The sequence below is a fragment of the Leptodactylus fuscus genome, chromosome 1 (genome assembly GCF_031893055.1).
Source record: "Leptodactylus fuscus isolate aLepFus1 chromosome 1, aLepFus1.hap2, whole genome shotgun sequence".
Classification (NCBI taxonomy): Eukaryota; Metazoa; Chordata; class Amphibia; order Anura; family Leptodactylidae; genus Leptodactylus; species Leptodactylus fuscus.
This window is the reverse complement of record NC_134265.1, coordinates 181869169-181879785: the sequence shown is the minus strand read 5'-3', so window position 1 is coordinate 181879785 and position 10617 is coordinate 181869169.

Here is a 10617-nt window from a genome sequence, read left to right as displayed (position 1 = left end):
AGTGATGGTAGGGCCCGAATCGGAAAGAGACACTTTAGAAAAAATATTTGCTCTGCTAGAGGGAGCTCAGGGAGGGCGTGCCAAGGTAGCGCAGTTGCGGAGCAACTTCTTCAATCGGTCACAGAGGGAGGGTGAGACTTTAACGCAATACTCTAACGCCTTACAAGAGATGCTGAATGAAGTGCAGCGACGGGACTCAGAGGCTATGGGAGCCTTCAAAGAAGTGGACCGGCTGCTACGAGATCAATTCATCCTAGGGTTATCCAATAAGTTGTTACAGGATAAACTGCAAGAGATGATCCGGGCAGATGCCAACCTGACATTCTATAATGTTTACCTGGCTGCTGTAGAGAGGGAAGAAGCGCCCGTGGCTGTGAATGTGAAGGCTGTGAGTAGCACCCAAGTGACAGGGACCCGAGGAGGTCCTGAAGACCCAGGGTCCTTAAAGGATGTAGTCCAGGCTCTACGGGCAGAAATGAGAGAACTCCGACTGGAGGTGTCCCAGATGCGAGCAGGTCAATCCATGGTTCCAGAAATGACCGCATCGTCCTACTCTCCCCCGCTGAGAGTACACCGTGGCCGAGGACCCACCAACCGAGGCTCATCAGCTGGGCAGGGATCAAGGGGACCCCTCTGCTGGAGTTGCAGACAGTATGGCCATATCGCCAGAGAGTGTAAGGGGGAGGTGGAACCCGAGCCGGCTTTAAACTCCCGACCGCCACAGTAACGGGGCGTCCTGTGGCGGTTCACCAACAATCAAGCCCCGTACGTGATGAATGCGACCTATATGCTAGCAGCCCCGTTATGGAAGCTGAGCTGGAGGGCCAGAAGGTACGCTGCTTAGTTGATACTGGATCGGAGTGCACCCTGATGCCCCTGGAGTTCTTCGAGAGACACTTCGGACATATGATGGAGCCAGAGGATGGAAGTGTCATCCGGTTGATAGCTGCCAACAATGGTGCGATGGACGTACAAGGGATCGTCTGGATGCGGGTCCGGCTGTTTGGGCAAGACATTGGCAAAAAGGGGATCGTGCTGATAGACCATCTGTCCAGGAGAGGACTTGATGTGACGCTGGGCATGAACGTGCTGAGAGACCTAGATCATCACCTTTATGCAAAGGAAGGACCTAAATACTGGCAGCGGGCCACCATACACCGGCCGACTCAGAAGGTCCTACAGCAGATGGTGAGGAGCTGTAGTTTGCAGAAGAGCACCATGGCAGGGCGCTCCATTGGATACGTGAAGGTGCCGCTGAGTGCCCCAATGAAGATTCCACCGCGACAGGAAAATATTGTGATGCTTCCGGTGGGGGCTGGACGACCATTAAATGGACTAGAGGTCTTGATAGAGCCTGCCCTGCAGGGAGAAACGCAGACCCGCCCTCTGGTAGCCCGAGCACTTGCCACTGTGAAGGATGGGTGTGTGCCTATATGCTGTCTCAACGTTCTGGACAGTGAGTTGTTCGTGCCTGGGAATACCCTGCTGGCTGAAGTTCACGTGCCCGGGGGTGAGTAAGTTCACGTGCCCAGGAGAGTAAGAGCCCATGGGCTGCTCCGGTGGTCTTGGTGCGGAAGAAAGACGGAAGTCTCCGTTTCTGAGTAGATTACCAGAAACTAAATGCTAAGACCGTCCGTGATGCATACCCCCTTCCACGGATTGAAGAGTCACTATCCTCCCTCGGTCATGCCAAGTATTTCTCACCGCTTGACTTGGCCAGTGGATATTGGCAAGTGCCAGTGGCCGAAAAGGACAAGGCCAAGACAGCGTTTATCTTACCCATGGGACTCTATGAGTTTAACAGAATGCCTTTCGGTCTGTCCAATGCCCCAGGGACATTTCAGCGGTTGATGGAGCTCTGTTTGGGTGACCTAAACTTTGAGTCGGTATTGATATATTTGGATGACGTTGTAGTGTTTGGGTCCTCATTTGAAGATCATCTCGAAAAGCTGCGGTAGGTCCTAGGGCGATTGCGTGATCATGGGCTAAAAATCAAGCCCAAGAAGTGTCAACTATTCCACCAGCGAATAGAGTACTTGGGACATGTAGTCACTCCGGAAGGGGTACAACCTGCAAGGTGGAGGCCGTCCAGAAGTAGCCCCAACCAAGAACCCTGCGTGAAGTACAAGCCTTTCTAGGGTTGGCCGGTTATTACAGGAGATTCATACCCAAGTTCTCTCATCGGGCTGGCCCCCTAAATGAACTACTGAGAGGCACAGCTGGTGGACCCAAGAATCGCCCCATTGAGTGGGGGCCACGACAGCAAGAAGCCTTTGAGGGGTTAAAGAAAGCTCTGACCAGTACCCCGATCCTGGCCTATGCACAGTTTGATAAGCCATTCCTGTTGTACAGCGATGGAAGTCTACATGGTCTGGGAGCTGTGTTATCTCAAGTTCAAGATGGACGTGAGAGGGTGATTGCCTATGGCAGCCGATCCTTAAGGGAGTCAGAGCGTAACCCCGACAACTACAGGTCCTTTAAGTTGGAGCTTTTGGCACTTGTATGGGCCATGACTGAAAGATTCACAGAGTATCTGACGGGTGCAGAAGTGATTGTGATGACGGACAATAACCCTTTAGCACACTTAGAGAACGCTAAGTTAGGTGCCCTTGAGCAGAGGTGGATGTCCCGCCTTTCCAAGTATCAATACCGTATCCAGTTCCAATCAGGGAGAGAGAATGGCAACGCTGATGCCCTCTCCCGAGTCCCTGTGGGGTTGCCAACCAAGAGTGGAGAGGAAGGGCTAGAAGACAGTGAAATCCCACACCTCGGCAGAATACCGCCATTCCAGAACATAACCCATTCAAGTGGGGTGGCTTCAGGGATGCCGATGGTGCTGGGGAAGACATTGGAAGATTGGGAAAGGGTTCAAAATAGCTGTCCGGACCTATGTAAAGTGAAAGAGTGGATCCGGACTAAGATCTGGCCACGGCCGAATGAGCGGGCTAGCTTAACCCAAGAGGGTCAGAAGTTACTGAGACAGTGGGATAAGCTGGTTGTCATCCAAGGACTCCTATGTCGGACCATATACATACAGTCAGAGCTGCAGCACCGGCAACAGATTGTCATCCCGATGTCATTGGGACCAGTAGCTGCTCAGGAAGCCCATGAGAGTGGGGCCCATTTTGGGAGTGCCAAAACGTACCAATGGCTCCAACGATTTGTGTATTGTCCAGATTTGGGAAAGATGGTGACCAAGGCATGTCTTCAATGTCGGTCCTGCGGGCTGAGTAAAAGTCCCGAACAACGTGCCCCTGTACAAACTATTCAAACATCTGCCCCCCTGCAAATTCTAATGATTGATTATGTACAGATTGGGTACTCTACCTCAGGACATTCTTACTGTTTGGTTATGACGGACCATTTTACAAAGTATGCAGTAGCTGTACCCACCAGAGATCAGACGGCTGAATCCGCTGCCAAAGCGGTCTGCAAACACTTTATACAAGTGTTTGGGTGTCCACAGAAAATCCATTCAGATCAGGGGGCGTGCTTTCAGGGGGCTTTGATGAGTGAATTGTATAAACTCTATGGGATCGAACGTTCTCGCACGACCCCATATCATCCACAGGGGAACGGGGCATGCGAGCGGTTCAACCGCATCTTGATACAGATGTTGCGGACGCTAGAGGATAGTCAAAAAGCTCGGTGGCCAGAGTATCTACCTGAACTGATGTGGGCCTATAACAATAGAGTACACAACACCACTGGTTACTCTCCACACATGTTGATGTTTGGGAGGGCAGGTCAATAGATTGAGGATCTCCACATGCCAGATCCACTGCAGCCTCCTCCAAGGAGCACTACCGCATGGGCACAAGAACACCGTCGCCGACTGAGAGCAGTACATAAGGTTGTGGGCAAACGCATGAGACAAATAGTACACCCCAACCCAGGGCCGGTGCAGAGGGATGAGTATGCCCCAGGTGATCGTGTGATTGTCAGGGCCAAGAGGCCAACGGGAAAATTGGATGGGCGGTGGGAGGCGGTACCATATGTTGTGAAGCAAAAGGTAGACCCTGATATTCCAGTGTATGAGGTAGAGCCAGTAGGGACTGGAGGACCCTCAAGGAACCTTCACCGTAACATGTTAAGACGCTGCAATTTTGAACACTCGGTGGCCGACGAGGTGGTACAGGCTCCTAGCATTGTTACCAGGGAAACCCCCTTAGACGATGAGTGGTGGGTTGTCCCTGCCCCAGCCGATCCAGGGAACCAAGTCGAGTCTAGTTTGCCGCCCAGGGAGGGAGTTGTACAACCTGCAGAACAGCCATCATTGGGTGTGCCGGGTGCCCCTGATTCTGTGACTCTGCGTAGGACAGCCAGGTCCAATGCTGGGGTACCCCCACAGCGCTATGCGCAAGATGAGTTTATATGGGAAAGGTTGCCAGGGACGTCAACCTCTAGTGGGGTGGCATGTAAGAGAGTGAAACAGCCCCTGTGTAGTGAATGTGCAATGTGTAATTGAGTTGGTGTTTTCATAACCTGACATTTTGTTGTTTGACCACAAGAGGTCGCTGTTGCGAGATAACAAGTAAAAGGAAAAAGGCTGTATGCCCCTGGAAGATTGATGTGGAAACCCTGATCATTGTAGGAAGGTTCTAGGAGCCATTTTGAGTCAGAGTGTGCTGGACTCTAGAGGAGAAGAGAGAGCTGTGGAGACATCACTGTGCAGAGAGGGTCCTTGGAGGGAGAAGCCACAGCAAGAATTGCTGAGAATTTGAGACGTTCAGAGTCTGTCCAGACACCATCCTAAGGAGAAGATTACTGTCAGAGACTTGGCTGAGAAGTGAGACTGTCAGTGAGACCGCATGCTGTCCGAGGAGCTCCTCTTCACCCTGATGCTAACAGAGACTAAAAGGTACCCAACAGAAGTAAACGTGCACGCACCACACTGCAAGTTTGGCACCATATTGCTGGGACTGAGTAAAAAGCCTGTAGTTAGTTAGTTAGGTATAATCATCACCCCAGGCTGCAATACTGGTGAACTATCTACCTGTCTGGTAAAAGGACTAAGTCACAGAGGATTTCTACAGAGTTATATCTGCCAGAGAGGGACTTTTAAGGAAGTCTGGGAGCAACATTTAGTTTAACTTTACACTGTTTGGCTTGCAAGCTAACCAACCATTATACTTGCTTAGTTGTACTTGGTTTGGGGGGAATTTAGTAGTATTGTGATAAGATTGTAAACCCTGGTGTTACACCGCCGGATGCCTGTGTCACACACACTGAATTGTTCCTGTGTAATAGGGTAATAACAGGTAACAGGCAGCTGCATAGGCGCAGCTTGCAGGTAGGTAAAAGCTTGGAGTATATTGAAGGCCACACTAGTGGGCACCGTGCTGTATAACACCAGGGTCCCAGCCTCTAGGCTGTGTAAATGTAATACCTGGGAGTGTTCTTTTGGACAAAAGAGGTTAACTAAACTAAGTAAAGTCTTATCTTGGTTAAATTGAATTGGACTCACTTCCTTTGTTCGTGACTTCGCTGTATCCTGGGGAGCCCACCTCGGTACACGGCTTACAGCTGCATGCTGAAACAGCCCTTACAAAGTCTCCAATGATCTCCTGATGGCTGAATCTAAGAGTGACTATTCTCTTCTAACTCTTCTGCATCTCTCAGCAGCATTTGACACTGTTGACCACCAACTCCTCCTCACTATGCTCTGATCTACTGGCCTCATGGACACTGTGCTTTCTTGGTTCTCTTCTTATCTCTTAGACCACATTTTCAGTATATCATTTGCAGGCTCTGTCTTTTCCCCTCTTCCCGCTGCTGTTGGGGTTCCTCAGAATTTCGTTCCCAGCCCCCTGCTCTTCTTTATGTTGTTTGAAGTTGGTTAGAAAAATGATACATACCTGTATTAGAAAATTCTGCAATGAATAGGTGAATGGAAGATCATGGAGGTTTTTCTTATATGGTGAACTAGACAGGTGGCCATGTTACTAAGTAATACTACATGACAAATGCATGGCTGACTACAGTTGTCACACCAAATAACTTACCCCGGTTTGTGAAGACCTCCACCTCCAGTAATATATTGGGTCCTTTATGATGTATGTACCCAAACTCACCATGTTACTATTATCCTATTATATCTTGTCCCATCCTATTAAAGGATCATCAGGAGAATCTTAACATGGGCTTAGAAAAACTCCTGACTCAGTCCTGTATGGACACGTACATGTTAGGTAAAGAAAAAAGGGCTAGTCTATACCCATCACTAAGTTACACAAGTTAGGGAATAAAACTACTTTGGCCTGTTCTAAGGGTCACGTTGGGAGATTATTTTTATCTCTGTTCCAGACTAGGGACCTGTTTGGTTTTATAGTTTGGCCTAATATGGTTTTTAATGGCACATTTTATTGTTGGATATTAATATTTTTTTTGTAAGGAACCCCAATATAGTACCGATTTTGTTGTTTCATTATGGGTACCAGGTGACCACCTTGAAGTGGCATGTTGTGTTTGTAGCTGGTGACTCTTAAATATGTACTAAAAATTTACTTCCATATCTACTTGTGTAACTGTATAGTAAACCAAACACATCAACTTTCAGAAACAAAAACCCACATACCACATTCTAAGATAAAATAATTAAAACACATCTTCAATTTATTAATACGAGATTTTCACAGCACATAAAGTAGATTTCAGGACTGAAGTTATGTGATTTGAAGAGCTTTTATCTAGTTGATAAATGTCTGTCCAAGTTTAATAAATCCGCTTGTAAGATAAACTGAACATAGAAGATGGTAAGGAAAGTGAAGTATTTCTAACAAGCCCAGATAATTAAAAGTAAATATTTTGAAGGGAATGCAAGGAGGAATGCTCAATCTCTAGTATAGGGGCCTCTTGTTTGCGCTCAAGTGTTTCCTAATTATACAGGAGAGAGGTTAATAGAATTCAATGGATATAGCACAGTGTAAACCTCCATCTTCCAAAGCTGAGATTGAGGCTAATAGTTAATAAGATTTCTTTTGAGAACTGCATCATGGAAATTAGCAAATACATAAGGAGGCTTTATATATTGCTATGCAGTAACTGATATAATCCAGAAATAGTCAGTTAACTTGACTGTAACACAAGGATTTATTCAGATCATTAATATGTTTTTCCTTAGTGCTCACAGCAGCACAATAATGGGGTATTTCTGCCGTGTGTGTGTGTGTGTGTGTGCTGGCATGACAGATGGAAGTTTTAATTTAATGAATTGATGTTCTGGACCATCCCATAGCTACCCTAAAACTAGGTAAAGAGATCTCCCTCAACTGTGTTACTATAAAGACCAGAAAAAATTAGGGCAGGAGTCATATGCTGGGAAAGCAGTTTAGCCAAATAAAACATTACTTCCCTTATGTCTTCCTAGCAGAACAATAATCAGGATTTAAGGAACCTCTTAGGGAGTTTCTACTACTCTTTAATCTTGTAGAATGGAATTCATAATTGAGGTAATGGCCTATGAATTCCAGAATTTCAATCTATTCAAAATTTCTCTCAGTCCAGGATCAGAAAAAAGCATGGGTGGAATGGATTTTTACAAAATCAAGATACTTCAAGCCTTGGGAAACAAAATAAATCTTAATTGCTTCTTGGAGTCATCTAGCTAAGATGGGTTTACACGCATAAAGACCCCTATTTCTTCTAAAAAAAAAAAAATCTTTAAATCTGAGGATGGATTAGGTTAGAACAGAAGAAGAGATATAACCTGGATGATGTAAGATAGGAATGGAATTGTAAGGGAATTGCTAGTTGTACAGTTCCCTAGTTTTTCTGCAGAAACCAGGAAAAAAAGACAGAGACAGTAAGTCCTAAACTTGTCCCATTCACTGTACCTACCTACATGTCACACTGATATAATGACAGGAGCAACTTGACGATGGTCCCTTCTCTGAATCAGTGACAAACAGAACAAGACAGGACAAAACAACACAGAAACGAAGTTAGCAAGCCAAGGGTCAAAGCCAGAGAAACAAAGCAGTTCAAAATTGTAATCCAAAATAGTAGCAGAAAGAGGAGCTTGGTAGGGATAAAGTCACAGGACAGATTCACAATAGCCAGCCAACCTGTGTAGGCTGATGACCTATATATAGGAAGTCCTGGAGCTGCCACACATTTGACTGGTAGACAGGCTATGAAATATAAAAAAAAACAAAAAACTTGCAAGTCTTCAGTAAGTGATACCTTTTTTAATGGCTAACTCATAATAATGACAGAATATAACTTTTCGAAGCTTACTCTGGGCTTCTTCTTCAGATATATCTAAAAACACTCTCTGCAGGCTGCATATTTATGTACAACTGAACACATAGGGATAGGATTATAGGAGGGAGGCGGGAAGAGGCTTATTACTATACAGTGTTGGCCAAAAGTATTGGCACCCCTGCAATTCTGTCAGATAATACTCATTTTCTTCCAGAAAATGATTGCAATCACAAATTCTTTGGCATTATTATCTTCATTTAATTTGTCTTCAATGGAAAACCACAAAAGGAATTGTCAAAAAGCCAAATTGGATATAATTCAACACCAAACATAAAAAATGGGGTGGACAAAAGTATTGGCTCTGTTTGAAAAATCATGTGATGCTTCTCTAATTTGTGTAATTAACAGCACCTGTTACTTACCTGAGGCACCTAACAGGTGGTGGCAATAACTAAATCACACTTGCAGCCAGTTGAAATGGAATAAAATTGACTCAACCTCTGTCCTGTGTCCTTGTGTATACCACATTGAGCATGAAGAAAAGAAAGAAGACCAAAGAACTGTCTGAGGACTTGAGAAGCAAAATTGTGAGGAAGCATGAGCAATCTCAAGGCTACAAGTCCATCTCCAAAGACCTGAATGTTCCTTTGTCTACCGTGTGCAGTGTCATCAAGAAGTTTAAAGCCTGTGGTACTGTGGCTAACGTCCCTAGATGTGGACGGAAAAGAAAAATTGACGAGAGATTTCAACGCAAGATTGTGTGGATGGTGGATAAAGAACCTTGACTAACATCCAAACAAGTTCAAGCTGCCCTGCAGTCCGAGGGTACAACAGTGTCAACCCGTACTATCCGTCAGCGTCTGAATGAAAAGGGACTGTATGGTAGGATACCCAGGAAGACCCCACTTCTTACCCAGAGACATAAAAAAGCCAGGCTGGAGTTTGCCAAAACTTACCTGAGAAAGCCAAAAATGTTTTGGAAGAATGTTGTGTGGTCAGATGAGACAAAAGTAGAGCTTTTTGGGAAAAGGCATCAACATAGAGTTTACAGGGGAAAAAAAGAGGCCTTCAAAGAAAAGAACACGGTCCCTACAGTCAAACATGGCAGAGGTTCCCTGATGTTTTGGGGTTGCTTTGCTGCCTCTGGCACTGGACTGCTTGACCTTGTGCATGGCATTATAAAGTCTGAAGACTACCAACAAATTTTGCAGCATAATGTAGGGCCCAGTGTGAGAAAGCTGGGTCTCCCTCAGAGGTCATGGGTCTTACAGCAGGACAATGACACAAAACACTTCAAAAAGCACTAGAAAATGGTTTGAGAGAAAGCACTGGAGACTTCTGAAGTGGCCAGCAATGAGTCCAGACCTGAATCCCATAGAACACCTGTGGAGAGATCTCAAAATGGCAGTTTGGAGAAGGCACCCTTCACATCTCAGGGACCTGGAGCAGTTTTCCAAAGAAGAATGGTCTAAAATTCCAGAAGAGCATTGTAAGAAACTCATTGATGGTTACTAGAGATGAGCGAGTAGTGTTCGATCGAGTAGGTGTTCGATCGAATACTACGGTATTCGAGATACTCGTACTCGATCGAATACTACTAGCTGTTCGAAGTTTAAGGTTTGATGCAGAACCAGCGTTGATTGGCAGAATGCTATACAGTCTGCCAATCAACGCTGGTTCTTCTCTTACCTTTAGAAGTCTTCTCTGTGCAGCGTCCCCGCGGTGTCTTCCGGCTGGAATTCACTCTGCCTAGGCATCTGGCCTAGGCAGAGCTGACTGCACATGCGCAGTCAGCTCTGCTCAGACGTCGGGCCGGGCAGAGCCGACTGCACATGCGCAGTCGGCTCTGCCTAGGCCCCGATGCCTAGGAAGAGTGAATTCCAGCCGGAAGACGCCGCGGGGGCGCTGCGCCGGGAGAAGACTTCAAGGGGAATCCAGCCCGACCATCACTCGTGGACTTGGTAAGTATAATTTTATCGAATGTTGCCTACCCCTGAAACGAGCATTTCCCCCCCATAGACTATAATGGGGTTCGAAGTCCGTTCAAACAGTCAAACAGTGTGCGGCTGTTCGAATCGGATTTAGAACCGCGGACATTTTAGTGTTCGCTCATCTCTAATGGTTACCGGAAGCGGTTGTTCGCAGTTATTTTGTCTAAAGGTTGTGCTACTAAGTATTAGGCTGAGGGGGCCAATACTTTTGTCCGGCCCATTTTTGGAGTTTTGTGTAAAATGATCAATGATTTGACTTTTTTTTCATTCTCTTTTGTGTTTTTTCATTGCAAGCAAAATAAATGAAGATATTAATACCAAAGAGTTTGTGCTTGCAATCATTTTCTGGAAGAAACTGAGTATTATCTGACAGAATTGAAGGGGTGCCAATACTTTCGGCCAACACTGTATACATATAAAA